Source organism: Lithobates pipiens, unplaced genomic scaffold (assembly GCF_037356315.1).
Source record: "Lithobates pipiens isolate NorthernLeopardFrog02 unplaced genomic scaffold, aLitPip1_a1.2 Scaffold_13, whole genome shotgun sequence".
Taxonomy (NCBI): domain Eukaryota; kingdom Metazoa; phylum Chordata; class Amphibia; order Anura; family Ranidae; genus Lithobates; species Lithobates pipiens.
The window spans coordinates 225,972,074-225,987,306 of record NW_027507718.1 but is presented as its reverse complement, the minus strand read 5'-3'; the positions used below and the strand labels follow the sequence as shown (position 1 = coordinate 225,987,306).

General features: G+C 45.3%; 1 protein-coding gene across 1 annotated transcript in view; it reads right to left on the bottom strand.

Annotated features, from left to right (window-relative positions):
- The window catches only part of LOC143976079 (la-related protein 6-like), a 53,677-nt gene that overhangs the window by 34,024 nt on the left and 4,420 nt on the right, over positions 1-15,233 (bottom strand). The window contains exon 2 of the mRNA XM_077478553.1: positions 2,008-2,140. The gene's annotated coding sequence lies outside the window, so the exon portion shown is untranslated. The remainder of the gene's footprint in view (positions 1-2,007; positions 2,141-15,233) is intronic.

Sequence of the window (15,233 nt, the reverse complement as noted above, 5' to 3'; positions counted from 1 at the left end):
GGAGCCCAGGCAAACCAGCTCCTTCGACACGAGACACTAGTACTATAGTCATTAGCAACAGCAATATAGCTGCCGTCAAATAGCTTCATGTTAGACATTGTTACTACATCTTGGGTGTCTTGTCCCCTTATTAAGCCCTGTTCTTGTGATAAAGCCATAGATTCAGACCAGGCCAAGTCAAATAAACATTCTTTGCTGAGGTTGCTTATATGTAACAAAGGAGCAGTTAAAGTTGTCTTCAATACACGTTTCTGTACACAATCTTTAACGTGCCCCCTAGTCTCCTGGTTGCCCCATAAAAGGTAGTCATACCTTAATTAGATGAGAATAAGGATATCTGGAACCGTACCTCCGTCTGTCTTGCCAACTATGGTGCCCCCAAAAAAGGGTTATATGTGCAAAAGCACATACCCAAAAAGCCCAGGAAAACCTGGCCAGCAGCATTAACCTTTACCTCCCAAGGAGTACCACCTCAGCAGAGCAAGTACAACTAAACCATGCAATATTCTAACACAGAAATGTAACTATAGACATCAAGAAAACCAGTAGAACATTTTAATATACCATAATCATTTAACATTCACCTGCTTACAAGTTCCCCTTAGCCCCATCCATAACACATCTCCTCCCTGCTGCTGTGATATATCCTGAAATAAGTGTAGCACTGACCCCCGAAGGAGCAGCCGGTTTTGTTTGGGCTTACCTTTACCTTCTCCACCTCGTGCTCGTCTAGGGGTTTCCCGAGGTTGATGGCCCAATAAACTGTAAAGACCAAACACTTGAATCCCTTAGGAATTTTTATTTGCAAAGAACGTTGAACAGAACTCAGTCGCGAATAGAGGGCATGGGTAGTAAAACTCAGGTACTCTGCTGACACTTAAAAATGTCTCTCACTAGGTAAGCCTCTGCCACAGACTTGGTTGTAGAACTTTAGAACAAATCAGAAAGTCTCTCACAGAACTTAGTTGTAACAGAAGGCTGAAATTAGGAACTCTTATGGTACCAGTATCTTGCAGCCGGTTCTCCGATGCCGCAAGAATGTGGATTCACTTGGTGTCCTTTCAGCTTAGCTTCCAGGCTCTTACCGAGCAGCCAGCCTCCTGCATGGCCCTCTTCTGAGGAGTCATCCCCTGGTTGAGTTTTCAGTTGCTGGGCCTCTCCAAACCTGAGATGGCACCGGACCACCTCGGAACCCTCCTTCGTTACTGTGCCTCAGGCTAGCCAGCCCAGAGACTCGGAAATGGATGGATCCGCACCCCAGGCCATGAGGGCCTCTGGGGGCTGGTCAGGACGACCAGGGAGTCAGCACATACTTCTGGACTGGAACCCAGAACCACGTGATCTCAGGACCTTAAGTACCCTCTCCCGGAATACAGGGTGAGACCAGGGAGAGGTATTGGTACCCAATGCACCCAACCAGACTGCATTCCAATGCCTGTCAAAGTTGTCACCTACACCTATGACCAGGCAGAACATAGTACAGTCCAGCCAAACTGATGCCAAAACCATATTTTAGTGTAATCAACCCCAACACTCAACTATGGTCTTAGGGAAAACTAAATTTACAAAAACCAGTGCATGCTCTTCAGGAGCCCGGCGTGACAAACTGGTAAAATTACTGACAGGCCTGCTTTTAAAGACAACTGTACTTTTAAAAGAAATTGCTCCAATCCCCTCTTAGGCTAGATTCATATTTGTGCAGTGCACGTGTTGTCATGCCAGTTTTTATCCCCATACACTGTATTGCATTAGGACAGCCCATTTGAGTGGATTGCCTACCACATCTAAAAACGTGCAAAAAGTGCATAGCTTTTTTTTCCTTCCACGCCGCACTAAAACCCATAGATTTTGTCAAATGATTTCTCACGTACTTCAACAATGTGCTTTGAGGTGCCATTGTCAATGGCAAGGCTGTGCACCTGCAAAAAGGATGAACTTTTTTGTGCAGGAATGTATGCATTGTTGCATAAATGTGATTCTATCAATTAGCCATTAAGTTTTACTTACCCTCCTAGCAGAGTCAGGACCTGGCCAATGTTTACTCCACCTTTGGAAAAAATGTCCTCTTAAGCCTGGAGCAGGGTAATGAGCCTTGGGCGCCTATTGGGCCATCCCCAGGATGCTGAAACCACTTTGATTACTGGAGGGGAAAAAAAAAAAAAAAAAAAAAATTATATATTTTTTTTTCTAATTAAATACTCTCAATTTATAGTAAAACACACAATGAAACATCAGAATCAATCCAGAAGTGCGAGAAAAAAAAAATAATAATTTAATTGCCTGCGAGAGCCAATTGCCTGCTGGGAAAACTGATTAAACTATATATGTGACAAGGTTTACTTTGCAACAAGGACAACACTGGGGGGGAGGGAGGAAGAAAGAAAAAAAAAAAAAAAAAAAAAAGTGTCCTTAACCACTTGCCGACCGCCGCACGACGATGTACGTCCTATTTTTGAAGAGGGATATCTCGGTAACGGCAGCAGCTGCTGCCACAACCGAGATATCCATCTCTTCAGGCGGCGGTCGGCTGTACGATAACGGTGGTCTCCGCGGCGGATTCGCCGCGAGATCACCGCTATCGGCGGCGGGAGAGGTGCCACCCCCCCTCCCGCCGCCCTCCCGCACCTTCCGCCGCTTACCGGAGCCGTCGGTAGCGGCGGAGGCGATCGGGTCCTTCCGTCTGCTGGGCATAGAGACAAGTGAGGCTAAGATGGCCCCCACTCGTCTATACCATAGGAGGGCAGAAGCGACGTCAAAACGTCACTTCCGCCCATACCTCTTAAAGGTATATATTTTTTTTAAATGTCAGATTTTCTTTTTTTTTTGTTGCATTTTAGCCCAAATATGAGATCTGAGGACCTTTTGACCCCAGATCTCATATTTAAGAGGACCTGTCATGCTTTTTTCTATTACAAGGGATGTTTACATTCCTTGTAATAGGAATAAAAGTGATCCATTTTATTTATTTATTTTAAAAAGTGTAAAAATAAATAAAAATTTTTTTTAAAAACACCCCGTTACGACGAGCTTGCGCACAGAAGCGAGCGCATACGTGAGTAGCGCCTGCATATGAAAACGGTGGTCAAACCACATATGTGAGGTATCGCCGCGATCGGTAGAGCGAGAGCAATAATTCTAGCCCTAGACCTCCTCTGCAACGCAAAAAATGCAACCTGTAGAATTTTTTAAATGTCGCTTATGGAGATTTTTGAGGCTAAAAGTTTGACGCCATTCCACGAGCGGGCGCAATTTTGAAGCGTGACATGTTGGGTATCAATTTACTCGGCATACCATTATCTTTCACAGTATAAAAAAAAATTGGGCTAATTTTACTGTTTTATTTTTTTATTCAAAAAAGTGAATTTTTTCTAAAAAAAGTGCGCTTCTAAGACCGCTGCGCAAATACGGTGTGAAAAAAAGTATTTCAATGACCGCCATTTTATTCTCTAGGGTGTTAGAAAAAAAACAATATAAAATGTTTGGGGGTTCTAAGTAATTTTCTAGCAAAAAAAACTGTTTTAAACATGGAAACACCAAGTCCGAAAAAGAGGCCTGGTCCTTAAGTGGTTAATGGCCTGCAATTCAACCATTTGTCCTTTTTTTTGCACAGATAGTCTTACAGAAAGGGAAGCTTTATTAAGGACAAAGGCAATAGAACAATGCATATTATATAGTTATACTTAGTGCTCAATTACAGCAAACCGGGAGCAATGTTTACGGCCATTCACACATTAGTATGCCATGTTAGTGATGTGGCAGTCAAATTATTTTAAAATTGGTCTGAACTCAATAAGTGTGCATGTTGGGGTGCCATTTAAAAACAACAAATCACATGCATATTGCAATGCAGTAAACATTGATAAAGTATGTGGTACGGCAGTGTATTAGGTGCAAATGAAGCCTTAAGTTGGCCATATATTATACAATTTTCTTATTCAATTTCCTTTAGATTTACCTTCAACTATGTAGTAGGGCCAGCTAGATTGTATAAGGATTGAAAGTGTTTAGAATTGACCCCATATTATAGGGTTTTGGTAAATCTAAAAAGGAAAATTGTAATATATGGCCAGTCTCAGGCTAGGTTCACACTTTTGCAGGTTGCAGATAATGCATTTTCCTTGGACATGAGTTTTACCGAGGCACCTCATGCAGGAGAAACGAGAATCTGCACTGCATTTCAGCTGTCTTGCCATTAGTCAAAAAAATAAAATAAAAGATGTACTAGTTGAAAATTCAGATGTGAAGGTGACCTATAGAAAATCATGTTAAATTACTAATGCATTACTACAAAAATGGGCATAGTTAGAAACAACGCCACCGGTAAGTCTAAGAGCCTTTTAAGACAACCTTGGGAGATAGAGTATCTCCGCCTTCCTCACAGGAAACATATGCAGCCTTTAAATTCCTCATCTTCCACAATTAGGTCAGTTACTGAACTCTTAACCTGGAGGCCTTTAGAAGCACACCAGGAGTTAAATTTTTTCCCAGACCTTCATTTATATGGCCCGAGTGACTTCCTTGCTACTTGAAAGAAGGGTCTTTACTACTTTATCACATAGTCCTTTTGCCTTCAAGAAGTCTTCAGAAACCAAGCTGTTAACTGAAGAGATAGTCCACTGACCCCTACAATAGATCTTTTCTGGACAGTAACTTCCACTGAAGCTCCGTGGCTAGATTTAATAGAGCCGCGAACCAAGGCCTTTTTGGCCAGAAGGGTGTGACCAGGATCAGATTGGTCTTTTCTTCTCTGAACTTCCTTAGGACCAGTGGTATCAGAGGAAAAGGGGGGGGGGGGGGGGGGAAGAGAGACACAGCTGGTAATGCCACAGATGGGCGACGGCATCAATGCCTACTGTTCTTCGGTGGAGAGAGAAGAATTTGCATTCTTTTGAGTTCTGTTGGTCGGCAAACCGTTCCATTTGAGGTTGCCCCCAAGCTTTGGAGACAATCAGGAAGACGTCTTGATTTAGGTTCCATTCCGCTTCCACCAGCCTCCTGCTTAGAAGATCTGCTAGCAGATCCCAAGAACCTTTCAGGTTATTATACAGGATTTATATAGTGCCGACAGTTTATACAGCACTTTAAAACATTAGGACAGACATTACAATACAATTCAGGTGGACTGCTGATAATGAGACCGCGTTCTGTTCTGCCCAGGTCAGTAACTGACTAGCCAACTCTAGGAGCCTTTTGCTCCCGATTCCCACTGGTTTCATTATGTAGGCTATTGCAGTTGTATTGTCTGACAGAACCTGAACATGATGGCCCTTTACTACATGCTGAAAGGCTAGGAGACCCAGAAAAACTTCCTTCATTTCCTGCCAGTTTGAAGATTTTTGGGCTTCCGACTTGGACCAGACCCCCAAGAAGTCTGATCATCCAAGTATGCTCACTAGCCCCAGGAACTCGCATCTGTTAGACACTTGTCCAGGAGAAAGAAAGACTTTGAAGCACCAAGTTTATGGTGTAACCCAGAAACATCTCCTGTGAGGGTTCCAGATTTGATTTTTTTTTTTTTTATTTAGGAGCCACCCTAAGTTCCTGAGGTGAACCTGGGACACCAGATTTGATGAGACTTGTTCTTTGGAGTCTGCGAAGAACAGGTCATCCAGAGAGGGGACAACTGAAATCCCTCAACTTCAGAGGTTGCAGAGCTTCTACCATAATTTTTGTGAAGATTCTGGGGGGTGAATGAAAGTCCGAACGGCAGAGCTCTGAATTGGAGGTGCCAGACTGAGGTCCCAGATCCAGGCCAGGCGTAGAAAGCATTGAGAAGCTTGATATAATCAGAACATGAAGATAAGCATCCCTTAGATCCAGGGATGCCATGAAACAGCTTGGTAATTATAACAGCATATAGGGAGGGAATCCATGCTGTCCTGGACGACTCCTAGAAACAGAGTTACCGGTAAGTCTAACTCTCGTTTTCTCTAGTCATCTGTCCAGGACAGCACTAGAGAGGATCAACGAGAACTTACCAGATGGGGGGGGGGGGGGGGGGGGGGGGGGGGGACTACCGATTGAAGGACCTTTCTCCCAAACACCTGGTCTTGCGCTGAGATAAGGTCCAATCTGTAATGCTTCTTAAACGTCGAGTAGCTTGACCAAGTTGTTGCTCGACAAATTTGTTCTGGTGTTGCTCCAGCTCGCTCTGCCCATGAGGTCGATAGTGCCCGTGTGGAGTGAGCCATGGGGGAAAAGGACATTCCATTTTCATTCCTTTGTAGGCTTCTACAATAGCTTGTTTGTTCCACCTTGCAATTGTATTTTTCGAAGCTTGTGACCCCAATTTTTTACCCGCATGTAAAACAAATAATGCATCTGATTTTCTAATGTTTTTTGACATCTCCAGATACTGTAAGACACAGGCTCTCACATCCAGTTGGTTAAACTCTACCTCCTTAGGATTAGTGGGAGACCCACAGAACGAAGGTAAAACAATTTCCTGTGTTCTATGGAACTTTGTCACTACTTTGGGTAAAAACCCAGGGTCCGTGCGCAACATCAGCCTATCTTCAAAAATTTGTAAAAGCGGCTCTTTCACCGAAAGTGCCTGAAGCTCGCTAATGCGTCTCTGGCTGTGGAAATAGCCACTAGGAACACAGTTTTAAGCGTGATCCATTTCAAGGAAAGTTCTTCCAGAGACTTTTTTTACCCATCCCTGTGACACAATTGACAGGTCCCATGTGGGTAAAATTTTGAAAGGAACAGGTTTAATCCTGGTCAACCCTTTAAAGAACCTGCTGACTAGCGGGTCTACCGCCAGAGGTTGATCCAAAAAAAAATAAATAAATAAATAAATAAATAAATAAATAAAAGACAGGGCCAAATTTGTACCTTTAAAAAAGGTACTAATGGCCAGTCCCTTATCCACACAGTCTTGTAAAAACTCCAAGACTGTCGGGATACTTAGACCCCTTTTTAGTGTCCAACCATGAACAAAAAACCTTCCAGTACTTAACATAAATTGCTTGGGTTACTTTCTACTAGAAAGAAGTGTTTTAATTACCCTATCCGAGAGTTCCTTAGACTTGAAGAGACTCTCTTCAGACGCCAGGCCGATAACTTTAGGGTCTGTATTTCTGGCAACAGAACTGGACCCTGGGACAGCAGATCCTCTCTCTCAGGCAGTATGAGGGGAGGCTCATCTGTCAGGCCCAGCAGCATCGAGAACCATGGTCTATTTGGCCAATACGGAACCACCAGTATCAATGTGGTCCGCTCCTGCAAAAATTTCCTCAGGACTAGAGGAATTCGCTTGAATGGGGGGGGGGGGGGGGGGGAGGCGTAGCAAGTGTGAAACGCCCAGTTTTGTGCCAAAGCGTCTATCCCTTTTGCCCCTGCCTCCCTCTCTAGGGAGAAGTATACTGGGACCTGGGTGTTCGCTTTCCTGGCGAACAAGTCCACTTCCGGAAGACCCCATTTGCGCACTATCAGCTGGAAACTCTCCCTGTTTAGTGACCATTCTGATTCGTACACCCGGTGTCGACTCAAAGTCTGCCAGGTGGTTGTCCACCCCCTTTAGATGGACCGCTGAAATCGATTTTAGGTTTTCTTCTGCCCAATGCATGATCAAGGACGGGCATCTCGGTCAGGTAGGAAACCGCCACTATACTGTCCGAGAGGACCTGTACATGGTGGTCCTTCAGATCCCTGGCAAACGCTCTTAAGGCTTCCCAGATTGCCTGCAACTCCCTCCAATTGGCCGACCTCTGGGACTGTCTTCCCCCAGCATCCTTGGGCTACTTTCGACCCCAAGTGGGCCCCCCAGCCCCAAGCACTGGCATCCGTGGTGATGCGAACAGACACTGGAGGAGATCACCATAGACCCCGTACTAGGTTCTCCTCCCTCTTCCACCACCAAAGAGACCTTCTGGTCTTTGAGGATAGATGGATAGTCCCGTCCAGGGACTCTTGTGTCCCGTCCCAGCTGCTCAGAATATTGGCCTGGAGGCACCTGAAATGAGCTCTTGCCCAGGGAACTGCAGGGATTGTTGCCACTAATAGGCCCAACCCTGCCATAGCTGATCGGATGGAAATTGTCTGATTGGACTGCAAGAAGGTTACCATATTTCACCTTTTCCACTTTTTCCCCTGTGAGGAAGACTGACACTGAATCCACCAGAAAACCTAGATACTGTATGGCCTGTGTTGGTATCAAGTGCGACTTTTCTTCGTTTACCAACCACCCCAGCCTTTTTAGGCAAGAGATGGATACCCTCAGATCTCCCTGCAGTTGGAGCTTTGAGGGGGGCGAAGAATAAAAGGTCGTCAAAGTATGGTATGACAGCGATCCCTTTCAGCCTTAGGGGAGCCAACGCTTCTGCCAGGACCTTGGTGAATATCCTGGGGGAAGAAGACAGACCGAATGGCAGAGCCCTGAATTGGAGGTATCGAATCTGACTTCCCCAAAGAATCGCTATCCTCAAATACTTTTGAGAGTCTTCTCGAATCGGGATGTGTAGATACGCATCCCTTTGATCGAGAGGGGCCATGAAACAATTTGGAGGGAGTACTGATCTCACTGTAAAAATTGTTTCCATCTGGAATTTCTTATAAGTTACCCACTTGTTCAGTAACTTCAGATTCAAAATCAACCGGAATTTGCCTGACGGTTTCCTCACTACAAACACGTGCGAATAGAAACCGTGGCTTATTTCTTGTGGCGGGACTGGCACTAGAACCCTCTGGTCTATTAAATCGCCAATTTGCGACAGCAAAGCTGTCGCTTTCTGGGGATCCTTGGGAGGCTTGGTCAGACACATCCTTGCAGGTGGGATGTGCTTAAACTGTATTTTGTAACCCTCCCTGATGATCCTCAGAATAAAAGAATTTGGGGTAGCGTTTTCCCACTGTGGGAGGAACTGCCCCAGTCTCCCCCCCACAGGAACCAAGTCATTGGGATTTAGTGTTTTTTTTCGAAAAGGAAAAGAGATTGCCTTTCTGTTTTCCTCCCATCCACTGTTTTAGGGGTTGACTCCTTAGAAGTCTGTCCTTGTGACTAGGGATGAGCCGAACACCCCCCGGTTTGGTTCGCACCAGAACTTGCGAACGACCCCCGCGTTCGGGTACGAACGTTAGAACCCCATGAAGTCTATGGGACTCGAACGTTCGAATTGGAAAGTGCTAATTTTAACGGCTAATATGCAAGATAGTGTCCTAAAAAGGGTTTGGGGACCTGCCTCAGGGGACATGGTTCACTGCAAAAAAAGTTTTAAAAACTGCAGTTTTGGCGGGAGCACTGATTTTAATGACGATTAAAGTGAAAAAAAAAAGTGAAATATTCCTTTAAATATGGTGCCTGGGGGGTGTCTGTAGTATGCCTGTGAAGTGCCACGTGTTTCCCGTGTTTAGAACAGTCCCTGCACAAAATGACATTAAACGGAAATAACACCATTTAAAACTGCTTGCGGTTTTAATGTTATATCTGGTTCCTGCAATATGGTTGAAAATCATTGAGAAACATGGCATGGGTAGCCCTCCCTGCCCATTACCAGCCTATTTGGGTCTTGTACGCATATTAAGGGGAACCCCGTACCCATATTAAAAAAAAGGAAATGCGTGTGGCCCCCAGGCCCTATATACTCAGAACAGCAGTATACAGGCGGTGCAAACAAGACAGGGACTGTGTAGGTTTGTTGTGTTAAGTTGAATCTGTTTGTCATTTTCAACCGGTACATTTTTAAAGTGTAGCTCCAGTCAAAAAAAAAAAAAACTATCTTTAAGCTTTTTGGAAAACATAGGGAAGGGTTATCACCCTGTATAATTTGTTTTGTCGTCCATCTTTTTTCATCTCACTTGCTGCTGTCTCCTTGCGTTTGCAAGTAGGAGATGTTTGTAAGTTGGATGTTTGAAAGTAGGGGCCTGCCCTATATTATAGCGGTATGTACTGGGTACAGAGCACGCACTATCTCCTAACACTACTGACTGCAAGCTCTATTATTAACCACTTGTTAGCCTAATGTTTGCATAAAGTGAAAGATGAAGTTATGCTGAGTAACTAGATATCAAACATGTCACTCTTCAAAATTGCACATGCCCGTGGAATGGCGCCAAACGTCGCTACTTAAAAAATCCCCATAGGCGACGCTTTAATTTTTTTACTGGTTACATGTTTTGAGTTGCAGAGGAGGTCTAGGACTAGAATTATTGCTCTCGCTCTAACATTCTCGGCGATACCTCACATGTGTGGCACATGCGAGCACATGGGGACATGGGCGCTTTAATTTTAATTTTATTTTTTTATTGTTCATTTTACTTTAATTTATGTTAGTTTGACATTTTTTCCCCCAAAAATATTTTTGATCACTTTTATTCCTATTACAAGAAATGTAAACATCCCTTGTTATAGGAATATGGGGTGACAGGTCCTCTTTACAGTGAAATCTGGGGGGTCAATATGACCCCACATCTCACCTCTAGGCTGGGAAGCCTGAAATAAAAAATAAAAAAAAAGATTCTGGCTTTGATCGTACTGGCGAGTTGGTAGAAGCACCGGAGGGCGGTGAGGGGTGGGGGGCGTCTATGGCTGGGTATTTCAGGGTATCACCGAGTATGGCTGGGTATGGCAATTTATGGCAGGGTACTACAGAGTAATAGCAGGGTACTGCAGAGTATTGGGGGGTACTGCAGAGTAATGGCAGGGTACCTGCACTGCAGAGTAATGGCAGGGTACTGCACTGCAGAGTAATGGCAGGGTACTGCACTGCAGAGTAATGGCAGGGTACTGCACTGCAGAGTAATGGCAGGGTACTGCACTGCAGAGTAATGGCAGGGGTACTGCACTGCAGAGTAATGGCAGGGTACTGCACTGCAGAGTAATGGCAGGGTACTGCACTGCAGAGTAATGGCAGGGTACTGCACTGCAGAGTAATGGCAGGGTACTGCACTGCAGAGTAATGGCAGGGTACTGCACTGCAGAGTAATGGCAGGGTACTGCACTGCAGAGTAATGGCAGGGTACTGCACTGCAGAGTAATGGCAGGGTACTGCACTGCAGAGTAATGGCAGGGTACTGCACTGCAGAGTAATGGCAGGGTACTGCAGAGTATGCACTGGTATTGCAGAGTATTGGCAGGGAATTGAGGGGTTAAATTCGGTGAGCAGCGATGTGGGCACTGCAGATGCAGCCCACATCGCTGCTGACACCGATCTCTTTCCCCTCCGCTGTACCGATCGGTACAGAGAGGGGAGGGAGGAACAGGCGTCATAACATGACGCCGGTTTGTTTCCAAGTGATCACTCCGTCATTTGACGGAGCAATCACGTGGTAAACGGTCGCTATGAGCGGCCGTTTACCGTGATCCGTGATGCGACCCGGCGGTCACGGATGCTCTCGAGTGCGCACACCTCGGGGCACGCGAGAGCAGAATTCTGGGAGGCCGTTAATTAACAGCCTCTCAGAGTTAAACAACCCCACTGAAGCCGTTAATCGGCAATGGGCAGTTGTTAAGTGGTTAAAGCTAGATCACTAGCTATATAGGTGAGGTGAATATAGTGGTGTATACTGCAGTCAGGGCACAGACAACAACCACTACACAGCAGCAAGATAGGAAATCAGCCAAAACGATTGGTGTGTACTGTGTTGAAGGTACACAGAACACCCACTGCTTCAGATGCTAAGTAACACACTACACGAAGCCGCCTCAAAGGCGGCCTTATATAGTGTGGGGCGTGCACTACACAGCCTGAGCTATGATTGGCCACAGGCAGGATGCCTGTGGCCAATCATGGCTCTCCTCGCTGCCGGCGCTGCGATTGGCCAAGCATGCGGGGTCACAGTGCATGCTTGGCCAATCATGGGGCAGCAATGCACTGCGCCACCGCAGTGCATTGTGGTGCGCGCGTCACTTGAATTTTGACGCGAACGGCCCAAATGTTCGGAATTCGCCGAACGCCCGAACAGCCAATGTTCGAGTCGAACGTACGTTCGACTCGAACACGAAGCTCATCCCTACTTGTGACTGTCCCTGCCTTTGAGGACGAAAAAAGCGTTTACCTGTAGTCTTTTTAGATTTGACAGGAAAGGCCTTCTTGTCCGCAGTACGGTCCAGGACTTTCAAGATCCTGCCCGAACAAAAGGTCTCCCTCAAAGGGGATGCCACAACCTCACTTTGAGGCCAAGTCTCCTGACCAAGACTTCAACCAAAGTGCCCTGCGAGATGAATTTATGAGGGCAGCGGTCCTGGCTGACAATTTAACAGACTCCGCAGAGGCATCTGTTATATAACCTGCTGCTTTATGTAGCATAGGAAGGGAATCCAGAATTTCCTTTCTGGAGGTCCCTCCTTCCAAATGGCCTTGTAATTGTTCCAGCCAGACCTCCAAGTTGCGAGCCACTATTGTCGTGGCCATTGCAGGTTTTAAATTATTCATGGTTACTTCCCATGACCTCTTCAGCAGTACCTCCATCCTTTTATCCATGGGTTCCTTAAGAACACCCATGTCCTCAAAGGTGAGGTCTGTTGATTTTGCACACTGGGAAAAAGCTGCGTCTACCTTGGGCACTTTGTTCCAAACACAAGAGGGGTCCTCGCTGAAGGGGAATCTCCGCTTCATACTTTTAGGAAAAAAAATAGCTTTTTCTCTGGCTCCTCCCACTCTTTTTTTGATCTAATCTATCAGTGTGCTATGAACCGGAAAGACCCTAACTGAATCTGTCTTTAGGGTCTGATACATCCGGTCATGCAAGGACAGGGAGACTGGCTCTTCCCTAATTTTGAGCGTCTCATAAATCACCCCCAGTAAGGCATCAACCTCGAATGAGAGCCTGTATCTGGGAGAGCTTGACCCTTGAACAGGAACATCTCTGGATGATGCCGCCTCACTTAGGCCATCCAGAGAATCAAATTCCTCCTCCCTGATTCGTCACCTTCCACTGGGGTGGAAGCAGAGGGAACTGCGGCTGGTTTTTGGGTTTCAAGGTTCGCAAACATTGCTTTGGACTCCAGAAATCAAATCCTTACAAGCTCCCGTAGCTTCCTTATAGACCAATTTGTCTATGCATGTTTGCAAAGGGGCTTAGACCATCCTCCTTTTAATTTACTCATACATGAAGGACATCTCTTCTTCCCCCCTGACCTCTCTGGTTCTTTGGGCAGAGCCTAAGGCAGTGATGGCGAACCTATGACACGCGTGTCAGTGCTGACATGCGTAGCCATTTGGGGTGACACGCAAAGCGCTTCATCCTCGGCTCCTGCACGGCCGCCGAGGATGAAAGAATCTCTGCTGGAGGAACGGGGGCGGGACGTGCGATTTTCCCCGCCCACACTCACTCACTGTATCACCACCCCTTTCTGAGCGCAGGGGCTGCTGGTAAGGCGTGCGTGCCGTGCGCACACACGTCATCAGCACGGCGAGGGAGGACCCGCAGGAGAGGAGCGCGGGAACAGTGCGCGCCTCTCTCCAGTCAGGCCGGCACAGACTCCTGGGACTGCCGGTTACGACCGCACCACAGCAGGGAACAGCGGAGTGCCAAGGGGAACTGTGATCGCCATCAGCAACTATTGGGGTGCCATGGACTGATTGCCCACAATAACTGAGATAAGTGAGGGGAGTTTGTGTTAGCCAATTAGGGGTTAACTAGCCTAACAAGCTATCTATAAATCTGCTGTCACTGGCCCACTGATGGAGCACCCAAAAAATAAAAAACAAAGGTTAAGTAAAGGGAGTGGTAGTAGCAGTGGCCGACCCTTTCAAGAGACATGGAGCGAGATGTATGGCATTATAGAAAAAAATGGCAGATCATTTTGCGTTCTATGTACTGAAACGGTAGTAAGCAGAACGTGGAATATAAATAGACATTTTGAAACTAATCATTCCCAGCTCTTGGAAAAACGTGAGGATGAAAGGAGGGAATACATTTCCAGGAAGCTACACCTTTATAAGAGCCAATCTAACTCCATCCTTAAATTTATAAAAGGCTCTACAAATTTAAACTCAGCAAGTTTGAGCATTGCTCACTCCATAGCTCAGCATGCAAAAGCGCTTAATGAGGGAGAATTTATTAAAGAAACTCTCCTAAGATGTGCGCCAGTTCTATTTCATGATATGCAGAATAAAGATGCAATTAAGAGAATATCTGAGTTACCACTAAGTAGAAATATCATAAAAGACCGAATAATGAGACTGAACACAAACGTACAACAGCAATTAAAGAGAGACATAAGGAATTGTAAATATTTTTCCATCTCTCTTGATGAAACTACTGATGTCACATCGCATGCTCAATTGGCCATTATTGGTCGATATTCTGATGGTCACACAATGAGAGAAGAGTTGATAAAGTTAGTATCAGTGCCAACAAGTACATCAGGAAGCGAAATATGTAAGGTTGTTATGCAAACATTCTGCGACCTAAGCATTGATATATCTAAAGTTGTGTCAGTGACGACAGATGGTGCCCCAAACATGGTGGGGAAAAACGTTGGATTTGTGAAATTGTTTACAGAAGCTATTGGACATGCGATTGTGCCTTTTCATTGTATTATCCATCAGGAGGCTTTATGTGCCAAGGCAGGATTCACTGACTTAAATGACTTAATGTCAGTTCTAACAAAAATAGTTAATTTAATAGCTGCTCGCCCCCTTGACAAGCGAGAATTTTCAGCACTTTTACAGGAGGTTGATTCCACCTACAGTGGACTGCTGATGTACAATAATGTAAGATGGCTGAGCCGAGGCAAGGTTCTTGAGCGCTTTGTGGAGTGCTTTGAAGAAATTAAGGTATTTCTTGAAGAGAAGGATCTGGGAAACTTTCCTCAGCTCAATGATGATAAGTGGGTCAACACCCTGATGTTTTTTACAGATCTCTCTGTTCATGTTAATGAACTGAACTTAAAGTTACAAGGTTTTGGCAAAAGTATTGATGTTATGTTTGGATACATAAAAGCTTTTGAAAGTAAAAATTTTCAAGCGAGATGTAGAAACTAAAACGTATAAGTATTTTCCTCGAGTGCAAAAGCATTTTGAGAAGGCCAGTGCAGCTGTACGAAATGAAGTGGAACTCTTGCATATGAAGTACCAGCATGTTTTAGACTCGTTACTTGACCAGTTTACTGATAGATTTAGTCAATTTAGAAGCTAGAACAGACCATGAAAATAATTAAGTATCCTGATGTAGTAGTCTACAATAGTTTGGAATTAAATGGTTTCCAATGGATGCAAATAGATGATTTGGAGATGCAGCTTGCAGAATTTCAAGACAGCATCTGGGCTCAGGTGTTTGTCGACTTG